The sequence below is a fragment of the Perca fluviatilis genome, chromosome 3 (assembly GCF_010015445.1).
Source record: "Perca fluviatilis chromosome 3, GENO_Pfluv_1.0, whole genome shotgun sequence".
NCBI classification, from domain to species: domain Eukaryota; kingdom Metazoa; phylum Chordata; class Actinopteri; order Perciformes; family Percidae; genus Perca; species Perca fluviatilis.
This window is the reverse complement of record NC_053114.1, coordinates 2,385,140-2,402,793: the sequence shown is the minus strand read 5'-3', so window position 1 is coordinate 2,402,793 and position 17,654 is coordinate 2,385,140. Positions and strand designations below refer to the sequence as shown.

Here is a 17,654-nt window from a genome sequence, read left to right as displayed (position 1 = left end):
AAGGGGAGTATTGTTGCAAGGTAATATAAAAGTAAGCAGGCGTGACACCCTTATTTAGATAACCACCTCACTCCCTCTCTCTCACAGTTCCTACACGACTAAAACTGCCACTGTGACATTGTCGAGGGCTCTTTTTTTAAGTCCCCCTGCCTTTTTAAAATACAGAAATGGTATCCTATTCGCTGCGGTGCGGGCTTCAAAGAGGTTATTTGTCATCATACAGATTTATGCTGTCATTCAGGGACATTTATATCACTTTAAGCTCTTTGGGTGTTCCAGCTCTGGTGCTGGGCAGACAATTCTGCAGAGACCCAAGCTTCTCTCTGTTTCATTTTCCTCCTTTTTGTATTCCTCGCCTTTACCAGAGCGTAGTGAAACTGTAATCATTGTTACTGCTTCAAAGGGCACATGTAACAGTGCTAAAACAAAATGGGATCTGGTTGGGTGAGTGTGGCTTTACCTGGAGAGGCCATCTTTGGTAATTAGCCTGTGACAGGTTCAGCAAAAAGCTGGACGAGTGTCTTTTCGGATTCAATACCAACACACTGGTTCAATTTAACAAGCACAGCACAGACCATTTCACATTTTGTTGACTGACTGAGGTGGCTTCTTGAGGGACAAAACAACTGTGAATGCAAGCTTGGGCGATTGCACTTGACCTCCAGGTCTCTATCATTTTAAGATTTGACTCTACTGTATATTTTCTCATTTATATACCTCCAGTATATAAGGCAGGCTGTATGCTTTGGACATCCAGATGTAAAAACTTCTATAGAGTAAGGATGTGGAGCCCTGATCTGAAAGGATCCTAAGCCTCTATCCTACTGATGCTCGGATGGTGCCAAATCGATTTCTGACAGCCTGCCAGCAGAGTTCTTGTCATTCACATCCAGCGCCTGAAAGCTAGGAAACATGGCAGGCAGAACAGCTGAATCTTCATGGAACAACGGGGGTACTTATAAAGAAGCAAAGTGGAATTTTGCACTGCATATATTTTATTTCATGTGCTCTATTGTATTCTGCTGAAATGTGAAGTATGTGCTTAAATATAACTTTCAAGGTCCTAAATAAATGGAAACAGTCCCAGGGAAGAATACCAGCAGGCTATACCCATTACACACATGCATTCAAAGCACACTGTGTATAGTGTGCTTTGAAAAAGGTGAATGCGTCTTGCATGCAATTAGTGAAATACTGAAGACCTGACCATTGCATTCTGGCAAGTCAAGGATGCCCAAGAACTAGTATCTTATTATATATGATTATTGCAAAGAGAATTATGTGAACACAATATTTACAAGACATCAGTACATTTTAGGGATGGACCGAATCAGTCCTGAGGAACGGTATCAAGACCGATATTTCACAATTATTGTTTTCCGTCAGATCGTTAATAGATCTCGACAATTCTGACCACACTTGAAAGCAGCTTCATTTTAGGGAGAAAGAGAGAAAGAAGGGACTGTGCTCAGCTATTACAGAAACTCCTGGGCAGTCATTTTTTACCCTCATAGTGTTTTTAAACTTTCTTGTGGCAGCGATAGAGGCAGGGATGTGTACTGTATGGGACTTTGACACCGCCTCATCATTATTAGAGTTCCCCACAGTAATGCAGCAGTCATTATGCAGAGGTCCGCTCTGATGTCCTGCAAATTGTCAATTGCTTAAGCGAAGTTATTATAAGACAGTGTTTAAAGAAACATTTAGGGCCCTATTTTAACGATCTGAAACGCAAGTATGAAACGCAAAACGCAAGTAGCTTTGTGGGCGGATCTCGGGCGCTGTTGCTCTTATACCGGCGGGATAAATGACTCCTGCGCCCGACGCAAATCTTAAATGGGTTGGTCTGAAGTTGGTTTGGGCGTAACGTGGAAATAATCAATCAGAGCGTCATTTCACATTCCCTTTAAGAGCAAGCGCTTGTACCATGGCAGATTGCTATTATGACGGCGGATTTGCCTGGCGCACGCCAGCGGGAGCTGCAGATGCGAGATGCGGCAAAGTAATAAATGCCCGTCTTGGCCGGGTGGCGAGGTTGCTGCGGCCCCTCGGGCGCATCTCCTCAAGTCTGGAGAGGATTGCTGCAGCCATGGAGCGTGGGCCTCCAAACACACCACCTGCACCTGTTGTGCCCCTTCCTCCTCCCCCCACTCCATCTCCGTCCACCCGCTCCATCAGGAGCACATCGCGCATTACTCCCGGACCAGATCCCGCCGTAGTTCAACATCACGTCTCCTTAAGTCGTCTAATATTTCCTCATTTATGTCATCAACACATCCATGTATTTGGATGTGGTTGAGTGTACATAAGGTACCTTTTAGTCATCTGTAGCTTGCCTGGACATCTTTGTCAGACTACAACGAGGACCACAATGGAAATAAATTTGTAACTTTCTTGTGTTATCCTCGACAGTTCTGATAAATGTACAATGTCACTGTGTTGGCATTTTGTTATGCATTTATTTCTGTTACTGTCTAATAAATCAATCAATCAATCAATCATGATTCATGGAAATGTTGTGTAAATCACAACAAGCCACAAAGAATGCTGGGACTTTTTGAGGACTGTACTGTAAAGTGCCTCCTGACCTATCCAAACACCTGAAGCGCATTTTCAGTAATATTTTCCTTTGTAATTATGTATGGTTTGCAAAAATGGGAACTGCTGCATCCATTTAGATGAGAGAAGTGTATGCGCGTTGTGCACATGCTACATTATGGCCAAGCATGCGCCCCTAAAATAGCATCTGAATAACGCGCTACTGACTTTAGACTAGCGCCACTGACTTTAGACCAGGTTTTTCCTGGTCAGTGGTGGAATTGTTTTCTGAAACTGCAGAATAGCACCAGGTAACGTTTGCGCCGGAACACGCCTCCTCTTTTCGCTGAACCGCCCCCAGGAGCGCAAATACGTTCCCTAATTTAACCGCGTCGAGGGCGTGGGTGGTGGTACGCGTGAGGGTGCATCAAATTGCAAGATAGGGAATCGTTAAAAAAAATATAAAGTAAATGAGTTTGGGTGAAGAGAAGGCTATTGCAGAGCACAGCCACACTGACACCCCCGTGCAATCACACAGCAGTGCTCAAAGAGCGGCACGGACGTAGGCCTGCCACAAGCATTAGGTTAGCACTGTGACATTTCTCACCTCAAGATGGAAAGAAAAGTGTTGCGCTGTTGTTAGAAGAATATCCAAACACTGTGTGAAATAAGTGGATGGATGACTTATAGTGTTGGCATTTGAGACTGCTTCTTGATGTTTCAAAGAGAGGAAAGTAAATCATGACCCCTCCATTATTGTAAAAACGTCAAGAGTCAGTTTCTTTTTTTAAACCTTTTCCATTTTGAAAGGATAGAATCCTTTGGTTAGAGCACCACTTGTAAAGGACAAAAGAGAAAAACATACACAGCTGCTGTATCACAACACAACAGCACCAAATGCATTATTTTTATTGAAACAGTATTTACAATTTGCTTAAAATATATTATTGACGCAACTGAAGCACTTTCATCACACCTAGCGCCACTCCAAACTGAATAAAAATGTTTGTAGAATAAAAATCTACAAAACAAAAAAATGGTGTATGTGTGTGTGTGTGTGGTTGAGAGAGAGCCTCTCCCCACCCTACACCCTGTGAATATCCTCCCCACTGCCTGGACGCCTTTAGCAGCTAGCACGTGCCTCCGTCACCCAAAGAAATAAAAGTCACACTTGATTTACCTGACAAGGGCTCTTTGAGCTCTCCTTGACCGAAACGGGCGGCGGTGCTGCCTCTGGAGTGGCGCAGCATTGAAATGTTTCTACTCGCGTCCCCTCCTATTTTTGCCAGAGATCTCCTCTCTATTCGGGTGGTGTCTCGGCGTCTGGCAGTTGTTCAGCTCGGCTTGGTGCTCAATCTTATTAGAGGGCAGAAGGTGGTTCAGAAGGTTTGCGGTGACACTGACAGACCCCAACCACTTCCCCTCCGTTTCCTTTTTCCTGATACACACACGACTGAACACTTCACATATCCGCTGACAACATAAACACACAGCTAACACGCCACACATGTAGAGTCAAGTTGACATTTCCTCAAGGTGTGTGTAATAACTGATTACATGCATATAGGAGAATCATTGTTGGCATGTTGCACAAACACTAGTGATTTGTAGCAGATCAGTCATCTGTAATGCATTTCAAATCTATTACATCTGAACCCCGTGGCTCCCGGGCCTGTAACCTTGGCTGTATGCTTCTCCAGAGGCTCCTTTTAAAAACAAGTACTGTTGACTTGTTGCTCATTTGATTTGTTGAGGGTAGTTGCCTTGAATGTGAATGTGAGCTGAAATGCCGGCAGTGTTTTTCAAGGTTATTGTTTGTCTTTGGTCATTTTTTTTTTTAAATTTTCCTCCCAGATTTAAGCCATTTATAGAAGGAGCATAATAGCGATGTCATCCCAGCTAGAGTAATACAGCACATTAGCACATTAACTATTGCCAAAGCTCAGGGGTATCCATAATCAATGGATAAATGAAAAGAAAGGCTAGACCTTGGTAAATAATGAGGCATTGTGAGGAGGGCTATAAGCTGCTAATACCACCGAAGGCAGCAAGGCCATGCGGCAGCAACAGTCCACACAGTCCCATTTCTGCCCCTGTGGCAATTTCAATGCATTTAGCCCCTGACGCTTTAATCCACCACCTTCCTATCGCTCCAGATCCAGCGATGGGTTGTCCTGCTATAATTGTGTTTTATCGATTCTGGCTTTGGTCTGACGCCTAGATATCTCCTGTAAATGGAGCTGAACAGATACAGTGAGTTTACCTGTATAAATATTGCAATAAAAAAAGGCTGCGGGTATTAGGTTTTCCCAGGCCGACTTTGAGTTCCTGATCCTCCCACACCTCACTCCCCATGCCGGCACTATTGATGGTGCCAACTCGCAGACTAATGTGGGCCCACATTAAGGCCTGTGCTTACCCAGGTTCAGAGAAGTTTGGCTCCAGTTGAACTGAAGAGAAAATACACCAGCTTAGTGTTGATGTTTTATTGAATTTTTTCCTCTAAATATATTTCATACCCCAGGCTCCATGCTTAAATGACAGACAGACAGGCTACTATGCTAATTCTGGCGCCAAGTACAAAGGTGCTAAACAGGGATAATGTGATGAAATCTATTTCTAAACAGCTCTGAATTTAATGGCAGGGTCCCAGCAGGGTTGTAAGAGAGGTGCAACGGCTAGCATGCCTTTGAACTACAAGTGCTCTGTTCCCTGGCTGACTGTCGAGATGGACAACAAAGTGAATCAGCCTCCAGTCCTCCTCTCCCGACATGAATTATAAACGCTATCTCTTCTCCACTACCCCCTCGCTTTTTTACACCTTTTTTTATATTCCCTTGAGTCTTTTTCTTTTTTTGTCTTGCCTCTGGGTGGGGTGGAGTGTGCTGCTCGCTGCTTGTCTGTGTGCGAGGCCTTCCCGTCTGTCAGCCTGTTGGCAGCGCAGGGGCTTTGTGCATGAAATGAAGCGAGGAGCCGCCTTTTGCCAGGTCCCTAGATTACTTTTGAGCGCCGAGCCACCCACAATGCTCTCTATTCCTCCTCCTCGGCCTCCCCCACTCTCTATCTACATCTTCAGGGCATCGACAAAGTGCCCTCTGCCCGGCGGGAGTGACAGAGAGTAATAGGAAAACCGCTTAAGAGGCAGGTGCTCTGAAGCTTTCATCTTTGTTTATTGTGTGTGTGTGTGTGTGTGTGTGTGTGTGTGTGTGTGTGTGTGTGTGTGTGTGTGTGTGTGTGTGTGTGTGTGTGTGTGTGTGTGTGTGTGCATCAATGTCTCAGGTGATGTCTCAACAATGAAGTGAATGGACTTCAGTGTCACCGCAGATCATTAATAATGAATTGAAGTTTTGGGCTCTCGGATGCCGTGCGGACGTCCAGTAAACAACCGAGAAGACTTTGCCCCAGAAAGTCTCTCAACCACAAACATATTAGCCATCAGCTGCTGTTACCTTACCCCACTACCCCCAAAAAAAACATCTCCTTACTCTCTCTTTCACACCTTTACTTATCTTCCAAGAAAATACAGCAGTGCAATGAGTTGTGATGATCAATTAAGCATGCTCATTCTGGTACAAAACCAAAATTATTCCGAGAGAATGAAACTCACGTTGTTGCTCCTAGAGTCATGGCTAATGTTTAGATGCAATATACATTCAATCTTTGTCTTGCTCGCATGATGCGCGCCTGTATGTCTGTGTGTGTGTGTGTGTGTGTGTTTGTGTGTGTGTGTGTGTGTGTGTGTGTGTTTGCCCCCCACTCTTTTGTTTTCTTCCTCATGGCTACATGATGCAAGTATTTCCACTCTGATAATCATCTGTGATTTACAACCATGGCTGAGTTATCCCAGCACTGTACTTTGATATGTGTACAACTGCTGCCAAACATCTGTCAAAAAAAACTTTTCATAATGTCTACTCTCTATTCTGTTTCACCCTTTTTTTCTGCAGCTGAATGTGACTGTGCAGGGAAGCTCCTTTTTGAAGAATGAAATGGGAATGCTTGGACTGAGGTGCAGCCCCGCAGTGGGACATGCTGGGCCGGGGTCAGGCTGTGTAGTCAGGGGGAAAAGTGGTGCAGTAGCATAAATTAACACCTGAGCCCTTAGACGCTGGGATGCACCGTACCCTGCTGCATCAGGGGAAGAAAGCGAGGTTAGCATCTGGATGCACAGTGCCCGGCCATTAGCACACTGGGACAACACTGCAGTCTTTACGTGAATGTGTGTGTGTGTGTGTGTGTGTGTGTGTGTGTGTGTGTGTGTGTGTGTGTGTACCTGTTTGTGAGACGCTCCATCTCCATCCTAACACCACCTCATCTCAAAAGAAGCCATTTAAACATGGTGAATCCGCATCACCCATCAACCCCGCTGCGTTTGTTTGTTTGCTCGTTAGTTTTGGGTTTCTTTATTAGCTTCCTTTATGCGTTTCTCAGAATCTTTTTATTTTTTTCATCACGCCCATTTTGATGCAACCGACTTGCATGATTCCCCACTGAGTCTTTTCAATGTGGATAATGTTACTCAGGGGTTCCCTTGTATCGACGCGTGCTGTTGGATAGAACTGGTGTTTGGCTAATAGACTATAGGAGTTAACACGGGGTAGGTTCTGTTGTTATCAAGTGTTTCATATTGGTAGGAGTAAAGTGCTTCAGGAAGTAATGGACTTGGTGGTTGTTATTGCTCCCTGGGGCTGCAGGAGGCAATCATCTAACTAAATGAGAGAGAGACCCCGAGACAGACGCAAGAGAGAGAGAGAGAGAGAGAGAGAGAGAGAGAGAGAGAGAGAGAGAGAGAGAGAGAGAGAGAGAGAGAGAGAGAGGCATCCCTCGGATGGCTGACAAATCACTGCTTTTGATGTACCTTTCAAAGTGTGCCCTAACATCTACATTCTTTTATTTATTCACATAGTTATTTCATGTTTTGCATCACGTCGTTGTTTTACTACAAGTTTGGATTATGATCAGAGTTTATAGAGCCAAACTGAACCCCAGGCCGTGATGCGTAGTGCGCCCGCCTGGCCTTGTCATTAGACAGGAATATTTAGCGAGAGCATGCTCGAGAACTAATTACAAAGCTGTCTCACACGTGTGCCCCCCACCCCACCACCCCCACTCGCCAAGGAAATAAGGGGCTTCGAGCAAAACGCGTGTGGATGGGAGAGACAGCGGGGCTAAAGAGGGACTAGAGTGAAGTCATCTTGACATGATAAACACAGAGACAGAGCTGAATTTATCAGACACGACAGGACTGTGTTGTAAATTGCAACAGGCCTCAGCCCATTTACATCAAGTGATTGAAGAAGGTGTCCTGCAGTCAGTGTGTGTGTGTGTGTGTGTGTGTGTGTGTGTGTGTGTGTGTGTGTGTGTGGTGTGCGTGTGCATACATATGTGTGTGTATGTGGACACGCCTTATTGACCTGACATCCTCTCAGACAACTGGAACTCTACATCAGATAGCCCAGAAGAGAATAGAATTGTTTGGATTTACAGTGTGTTTCTACATTTATGGTGAGTTATGTTATGCAGCATATATGTTGTTAAATTAATGTTTTCTTCATTTGATTGTGTGTGTGTGTGTGTGTGTGTGTGTGTGTGTGTGTGTGTGTGTGTGTGTGTGTGTGTGTGTGTGTGTGTGTGTGTGTGTGTGTGTGAAGTTACATGCAGTATAGAATAGAATAAAATAGAATAGAACAGACTTTTGGTTTTTGGGTTAAGAAAGTATTTCTCTGCAAACTTCATCAAACAGCCCAGTAACGGTCTAACTCTTGGGGGATACGTGCTGCATTCCAAAAGAGTAATGTGAATTGATTCCACAATGATTCCTGAACATGGTGTGTGTGTGTGTGTTGTGTGTGTGTGTGTGTGTGTGTGTGTGTGTGTGTGTGTGTGTGTGTGTGTGTGTGTGTGTGTGTGTGTGTGTGTGTGTGTGTGTGTGTGTGTGTGTGTGTGTGCGTGTGTGTGTGTGTCCCTATAGGTAAACACCCTGATTCATGAGACAGTAGAGTGAGAGAGTGGCTGTGTCCTTGTGGATGTGGAGGCATGGCTGAATATCACATGGTCAGATATGATTCCCCAGACCATTTATTATCCTGTCCGCCTCCCATCTCATCTATTATTCATTACACAATCATTTAACTAAGTGCAGTGATTACTTAAATGTTTAATGCTGCCATAATCAATATTGGCCTGAGCTTTCCAGGTGGACAGAGTTTTTCTAGCATTAAAGTCCCATCACCTATTGAGTCGATCAGGTTAAATTGCACATGGTTACAGTAAGCGCCCCCATTTAAAAAGTATGATAATTGTTCATTTCTGCCTTTGCCACTCGGGTTATCAGAGTCAATGTTCACACTTTTCTATGAGGACAGCGCAACAGGATAATGGTCTGTTCTAAAGTCTGCTGGCTGATATGTCTCTACTCAACTCAATTAATGGCTGCCAAGTCAGTCAAAGAAGAACAATTCCATTATAACAAAAAGAAATGTTGCACTCCCACATAATGACATAATGAACATTGTGGTCGCCTTATGAAAGGGATTTTTCATTTTAACGATGACTGTGTTGAGGAGAGGTCTATCAAAGAGATCTAAAGTGAATTATCTTGATGCATCAACCCACGTATCACCCGGTCTATCATCCATTCTCCCTCCAAGAATTTAAGACAATCGAATCAGATTGCGACTGCAAGACACACAGCCAGAGTGTGACATTCACATTCACGCTGTGTTCACATAGATACGGAGGCCATAAACATACACTTGCCACCTGGATTGTGTGTCAGTGTCAAAACCTGGCTTATAGCACCTAAATCACATCATCCATATGTAAGCAGTGGTAGTATTGTATTCCCGTTGCATCACTTACTCTCCCTGATAATCCGACCTCAATGAAAAAGCCGGTATGAAATATGGCTTTCTGTCGGTGCCGCAGGCTCGCTGGTGGCATGGATTTATCTCACAGGATTTATATTTCTCCCCCTGTGCTCTCTGAAGGCTTTGAGACAGTTGCCGTGTGCCGGCAGTGTGTTAGTTTAACACGAGACTACAAGGCAAATGATGTCGTGGTACTTGTTCCTCTGAAGAATCACAGTCTGTTGACCTTTGACCTACTGAATGGTGAGTTTTCTAAAAAAAAAAAAAAAAAAAAATGTAAATGAAGTGTTGGAATTAAAAGATAACATAAAAGTATATGAAGTGGGACATCAATTGTCTGCCTTTGATTTCATATTAACAAAGTTGATGGCCCTTTTTAGAGTTAATACTGCTTGCAGTATGTTAGAAAACATACACAAAATTATAACTGCATGCTAAAACCAGCTTTCACAAAACTGTACTGTGAGAAACTTCAATACTAAAAATGATTACAGCATTAGACATAAGGTTTTGCAAAAAGCAGAGATTACAAGTTCTTTTTGTGTATTGAATGTTGAAGCAGGAACTAATGATTTCCTGTTTTTTGGCCACTTGGGGGAATCAGATCAAACAGAAACACAACAGTGACATATTATCACCTTTTATAAAGATGTTATGTATGTATTATATAATGTGTTAGCACACAGTTGCCTAATTACACACAGCTAGCAGACACAGGGCAACATCAGCATTCAGACCTCCGCCAAGGCATGACCGATTCACATTGTTAATGCAGTGGGATTGTTTTGAATGCAGCACAAACGCCCTCTCTCGAAATGTTAATGAAAGTGAAAAATAATTTGTGTATACACTCCGTGATTCGGACCTGCTCCAAAATGTAATGGATTTTTTCTTGGCCCATGCTGAAAATCTAGCCAGTAGTTTTTGTCTAGTATTTATTCTAGTAGCATGAAAACTGTTTTGTTGCGATTCTCCATGTTGACATGTTGACTGATGTGGGTATATGGAGAAAAATACATTATATTTTCCTCAGTCTGCAGCATTGTATATTTGCACTTTCTCTGTGTACTTCATCTACAGTACTCTAATCACCGAGAAGTAGAATTGCTAAAAGGGTTTTAGGTAACTTTAGTGTAACTGGGTCAAACAGAATCAAGTCATATGAAACGTGTGTGAAAATGTGGTTTTTATAAATTAGTGTATAGTTTTTGCAAGAGTATTTCATTTTGCAAAGGGTCTGAGGTGTTCCACTGATTGGCTGTGTGGTTGTGCTAATTGTGTGTAGTGTTTTGAAAAAACGGTCCCTGAAAAAAACTGTAATGAAAGTCATGTCTAGGGCCACGCTTTCAAAGAAGCTCTTTGTCTGTTATGTCAAATAGCTTGACCACAATTAACATGTCTGAAAGCAACTTCCCATGCATAGATTTTATTTAACGATTCAATCAAACAACAAATCTTACACCAAGCTCACTTGTATGCAATTATAAGCCAGTGTGGGTTGAACAGTAGCGAACATTTGGACTGTGATGTTCAGAAAGGAACAGAGATAGAAATAATGATTCTGTGATGACCCGAGCACCATTAGAAAACAGCGTTAATTCCCAGCAGTATCTGCAGGACCAGCTGAATGGGCACAGCTCTGAGAACATCAACCCTTTATCAATATGACTACAAAATGTGTGTGTGTATGTGCGTGTGTGAGCGTGTCAAGAGGAGTTTTCAGCGAGCCGGTAATGAATGTCTCTCTGGTGGATCAGCATGTAAACACTGGAGAAGAGTGAACTCTGGCAACAGCCATTCCCATTTGGCTCAATTAGGCCCGAAACTGAGACAATCAATGGTGCTGGCCTTTCTGCCGGCCCGCCTGCTGGCGACGGAGCCGCACTCAGTAAAACAAAATGGGAATAATCAAAGTCCATAATTAGTTGGCCTGAGAGGGTGCAGGAGTGCGTTCTCACTCGGCTATAACCAGGCGACAGCGCAGTGACTATAGAGGCGTAGGCAGTGCATGGAGATGAATGCACACAGCCTCGAGGAAAAAAGGACCAAACACAACACAGTGTGAGCTCTGTGCTACATAGTTATCCCACTGCTGCACTGAGAGAAGCCCTGCACTACACACAAGCAATGGCCCAAAACTCTGCTTGGCGGCAAATGAAACACCAAGGGAGATGTTGGAATATGATGAAAAAGTAACAGTGGTGATTTTTTTTCCTTCTTCGCACAGTTGAGCATAGGGACATATATGACACCCTGGAAAGGAAAGAGAGACAGAGAGCAAGATGAAAAAAATATGATGTAAAAGGGGAAATATATATATATATAGCAAGGGTGTCCTTTAAAGTGGAGGTGGTCTGGGGATTGACAGCTAACTGGGGAGGGAATATGTAGGGAATGTTGGGAAAGTGGCCCAGATTGTCAGTAAGCATATCTAAGAGATCTGGACAAGGATGTGAGCCTGCTGGTGATCTGCAGAAAGATCCAGACTTGGACAGAAATGATCCTGTATACTAGTCCTGTATACTGCTCTACAAGTTCTAACAGCTGTGTATGGACTAACTCATTTTCTTATAAATCATGTAAATCACTTGCTGTAAACAGACCTATATGGAGCCCATAATGTCGATGTGGTAGCTCCTTCGCTGTGAAGTGTCCAAAAAAAGAAAATTCACGTTTTCAGTTTGAGAAACTGAATTGTCAACATGTTTTGTTTTTCATTTTCGGTGAGAAGCTCTTAAGAGGAAATCTTATGATAAACATGCTTCATTTCGGGACAAATACTGACAGGTGACAAATTCAGTGTGAAGCAGCACAATAATGAGCCAGTTACATAATGTTGAATGGTCTGCAGTAATATTTACAAACCTGACTAATTTCAGCACCAAAAATGACAAAACAAATCATGATTTTTATGCTGTTATGACCTAAATATGATCCTAACAAATAGTTGTCAAAGTTGTTTTCGTTCTGCCATTTTTTTTTTGTCCTCATTCAGGTTGGTGTTAACCTTGGTCACTACCTTTAAATCCCTGTCAGTAAAATGCTTGCTGGGCACATTCGAGCAGAATATGGCACTAGGTAAAACAATGACTATTGGACTGTGTTGGGAGTGATGGGGGGGGGGGGTGATGCTGGCACAGGCCGGGGTCACGCTGCCCCTGGTCCTCTCACTGAAGGTGGCCGGCCTAATGATGAGGAAGATTGCTTCTGTTTACATGGCTGCCAAGTTGAAGTTGGATAGGGGTGAGGTGTGTGTGTGTGTGTGTGTGTGTGTGTGTGTGTGTGTGTGTGTGTGTGTGTGTGTGTGTGTGTGTGTGTGTGTGTGTGTGTGTGTGTGTGTGTGTGTGTGTGTGTGCGCGCACATGCGTGTGTGTGTGTCATGGGGTTGTTAGATGCCTTGGTATCTGGCCCCAAATCAGAGAGATAGATTGGCAGACAATATCCGTCCAATCCATGCACTCCCACACATTCACACAACGGGCATACAATTATGTGTTGCAGAGAAATACTTTCTTAACCAAAAACGAAAAGTCTTTTCTATTTTATTTTATTCTATTCTGTACTCCATGCAACCACACACACACACACACACAGGTTTGCGGCACTATCTTTGTGGGGACCCGTCATTGACATAATGCATCCCCTAGCCCCTTACCCTAACCTTAACCATCACAACTAAATACCTAACCTTAACCCTTACCCTAACCCTAACCCTAACCATAACCTAATTCTAACCCTAAGCCTAAAACCAAGTCTTAACCCTCAAACAGCCCTTTAAACTTGTGGGGTCCAGCATTTTGGCCCCACAAAGCTGTCGGGACCCCACAAGTATACTGGACTCCCGGTTTTTGGGCCCCACGAATATAGTTAAACAAGAACACACACACACACATGCTATAAGTAGATTTTATTATTACAACTTACAAATATAATTGGAATGTGGTGAAAACTGGACATTTGGATGCATTTAGATGTTTGTTCTCAATGCTAAAATTGGATGTATTCATGTGTAAGATGTTTAGATACTTTGAGCTAAATAAGTGAAGGAAGTTGTGAAGTCTTGGGCTGCCCTATTACACCCATTTGGCAATTATTTGCATATCACTAACAGTGTGGGAAATCTGGGAGGTCAGACAAAGCGTTCAGCAAACCTGAAGTGTTACAGATTCATACATTTCTTAACATCACCTGAACGCTGGTTGCTGGTAGAACAGTCTCACAACATTTGTATATTGAGCTCAAACTCAGAGACAATGTGTTGTGTCGACATAAATCACGTGAAAATTGTGTTTCTCCAATGGAAGATTGGGTGATGAATTGGAAATTGTTTTAACAGTGTCACGGTTAAATAAAATAAAAAAAATGTTAAGAGTCTACAGCTATGCTCTCCATTAGGCTGTACCAGAGACGGCACCCCGACTCAGAGTAGTTTCCTGTCCCTGTGTCACATGAAAAAAAAACTACTGTGTAAAATGGCATTTTTCAGACGGACACATCAGGAGAAAATTAACTTTGTTTGAGACCCATTTCTGTCTCAGGACCAAACTCTCGCGAGATCTCTCAACACAGAGAAGCTAACGTCAGCAAACATTGGTGAAGGCCCAGCAAAACTAATCTCTGTGAAGCTAAATATGTCTTTTAGCTATGTAAAAAAATCTAACATTAGCAAAAGAAAATATTAATAAATTATCCAAATATAACTTTTCAACCATCCACACCACGTTCACTACATGTTCAAACGAGGCCACGCCCCTTTAGGAGACAGGGAGTGTTTACCGTTTCATACCATTGGCGCTGCTTGAAATGCGCTATCTTTAGTATAGAGGATCTTTGGCTGTACTTAGCGTTGCTTTGAGCTGATTGCTAACGTCAGCATGCTATCACAATGACAATGTTGACATATTGATGTTCAGAGGGTGTCTTGTTTAACAGTCACCATCTTAGTTTAGCATTTTAAATCGCTCACACTAATACTACAAACAACATATAGCTAAGGCGGATGTGAATGTCATTAGTTTAGCAGGTATTTGGCCTCATTTGACCTGATGATGTGGTTAGATAGAAAGGCACGACATGTACGACATGAGTATGTACCAAATTTCATGGCAATCCATTCAGTAGTTATTGAAACATTTCGCTTAAAAAGTTCAGGGAATCACCAAAGTCAGTAGGATTTATCTTCTGGGGACCACAAATTGCATTGCAATTCATCATACTGTTGTTGAAGTATTGACCAAAGGGGTGGATCGACAGACAGACCGATAGTGTCATCCCTAGAGCCACGCTGCTAGCATGGCTAGCAAATCCTCGTATAACAACACTTAACTGCTGTTAAAAAACGTCTGTTGCAAGAGTAAATATCACTTTTGTTATTTGTTTATTTTTGTTATTTTTACATATTGCATAACTTTATAGTTATATTGTCATCCTGAGTGCATTTTTTGGTCTGGGCTATATTTCTCATTGTTTGGACAATTAGCTTTTCTAGTCCCTTGAAATTAAAGTGGATTGTCATTGAGTCATTGAGCAATCAATCCAATTGCTCAGTGACTGCATGTTTGGTCTACTGTGTGCATAAGTAAAGTGTTTGCAGGGACAGAAGTAGAGAAAAATAACTAGTCAGCAATCAGTCATTTTGCATTACCTTTATTACAGATAATTTATGCATGTGGGGAGTCATACATTTGTTGTTGTCTGAACATTTAAAATAATATGGTAACATAATCTCAATTATTCGGCACTGATTCCATAGCTTACTTTATCTTTTGATTAATAATTTTTTTTTAGCATTAACAATATTAGCAGCTGTAGAGCATGTTGATCCTCAAGATTTCCCAGTATGACAACCCCTGCCTCTGGCCGATCTGGGCATTGGGGATGTGTGTGATGGAGAAGGCTGTTGTAGTTGTAGGGTATGTTCTGGTTGTTGGTGGACTGCTTGTAGAAGTCGTAGACCATCTAAGGGTTGATGTTCTTCTAGTTGATCATGACGTACAGTAGTTGTTGAGGTCGCTCCTGGTCTGTTCGTGCTGGAAGCCCAGAGCGTGGTTGACCTCATGCTGGATGATGATGCCGTAGTAGAGGCAGCCCTGCCCGTCGAGAGAGAACACCTGTCTGCCTCCCACTCTGCCCAGTTCAGAGAAACATCCTGCTTTGTTCTCTACGCTGATGTAGTCGTTCTTGTTCTTACGAGGGACAAAGCGGATACAGGTTTTGCTGTGGAAGGCCTGCATGGAGTTGTTGATATCTGAGCCAATGAACTCACCACTCATGGTGAAGAGGATCCTCACCAAGCCGTTGGAGGCTTTCCTTCACAGGTAGTTCTGGGAACCAGCACATCATGGGTTTTCTGGTTCTGGGAGCCAGCAGGTCTCCTTCAAGCAGGATCTCATCGCTGCCGTTGGTGGTGATGTCGACGGTGTCTGGGGCTTTTTCTTCATCTTTGCCTCCTTCCTCCTGGAGAGGAAGTGCCTGAGAGAGGCCGAGCAGGAGCAGCAGCAGCAGCAGGCTGGCAGAGGGAGTCATCTTCAGGGTCGGTCTGGACGCTGTGGAGCTTCTCTGGAGAGCTGCTGTGGAGAGACTCCTCGAAGTTTGATGTTTGACTCAGTTCAGTCCAGGGTCTTTATACTCTCCTCTACAGGTGTGTCTGCAGGAGGCTTATGGGTCGGGTTCCTCACTGCTAGGCCTGAACAAACCTCTGCAGGGAGGACTCCACAGACAAACCTACTTTTTAAACATGGTTTGTTATCTTTGGTCATTGGATGGATGAACACAGCTTTACGGTGCTTTACTAGGTTGCATTTGTTAAGCTAAGCACTTCATGTGTGGTGTCACATTAGTCTCTTTGTCAAACCAACCTTTATTCTAACAGAGTCGCCACCAACTTCACACCACTTCTTCTCAGGTTCATAACTTATTCAAATGAAAAACACACTGATTTTTACAGTGGTGGCAGGATATCTGATGTCAAGTGAGCTTAAACGTTCATACATCCATTTAGAATAATTAGTTTTGGAGGTATTTGGTTCCAAACCAAAGCATTGGACTAACCAACATCTTGGCTTGATGGTAGTGCCAGAGAAAAAGTCTAAAGATCATCACTGTATTAAGGATCATCCTCTAGAAGCTATTAATGTACAAAATTTCATGGCAATTCTCAACATCTGTTGAGATGTTTCAGTCTGGCAGATATGTGACTGCTGCCTATTTGTCGTTGTTTTTGTCCCTTCATGGTAAAATAAAAAAACATTTTCTTGCATAACATTTTAAGGAATTTTTCTTTTTATGAAATCTCATGAGACCGGAAAGCTTTGTCGACAACATAGACAACAGCACTTTTGTCATCAGTTTCCAGCCGAGATAAAAAAAATTCTGATATCAATCCTACAGCAACTTTAAGGTTTAAGGTGACAGGTCAGCCTATTTCCCCTATGTGGACCGTAGCATTCTCAGTGACCTCAGAGTACTTACTTTAAATCTGCAATAACAAAGTTATGAACAACTTGAAACAAGTTGTGAATACATATCCTCACCGTTGAAGTCGATGAACTGTGTTAGCAAACACTGATTATTTACACATTACCTTTGTTATTTTGAGTGGTGGTCACTATGTGTCTCGTGCGGCTGGCCACTTGGCCAACATAAGTCCAATATTCACTCTCCAATATTTTGCTTTGTTTTTGGTTTCTACCAACGCCTCAGGGAAATATCTAGCTCTTTAGCTGCTAAATGCTCCACTATGTTCACCAGCTAGTCACTTAATGTGTCTGTCTGCTGTTTGGTGCTGACCAGGTATTTGTACAGTGTTTTTTTTTTAGTTTTTTGGCTGAAAACAACACTAACCCCCAATTTCCACCGGCTGCGTAACGGCTGTGGATCCGCTCCGGAATGGCGGCGGAGTCATTAGGTTTCCATTAAAGTCAGTGTGTGCGTTTCCACTGACTGCAGAACGGCTGCGTTCCGACTCTGGCACAGCTCGGCGATCCACAGCCCTCCGGAGCAGATACGCAGAGCTTCTATTTTTGCAGCACAGAGTTGTTTCCCCTCTACTCCTCTGGATGGAAACAAACTGTTGTTGGTTTTGTGGTTCTATTCTACCTGAATTCGCGAGATCTCGTGGGTCCTCGTGACTTCAGCTGTCAGTCACGGCCACAGCCGTTACGCAACAAATCTGGACCTGGTGGGTATTGACGGAGGGCAGAGCACAGAGCCGACACACAGCGGAGCCGGTCCACAGCCTGCATTCAG

At 43.2% G+C, this 17,654-nt stretch overlaps 1 pseudogene; it reads right to left on the bottom strand.

Annotated features, from left to right (window-relative positions):
• Positions 1-15,036: 15,036 nt before the first annotated feature.
• Positions 15,037-16,623, bottom strand: LOC120556046 (annotated as a pseudogene).
• Between the last annotated feature and the right edge of the window lie 1,031 nt (positions 16,624-17,654).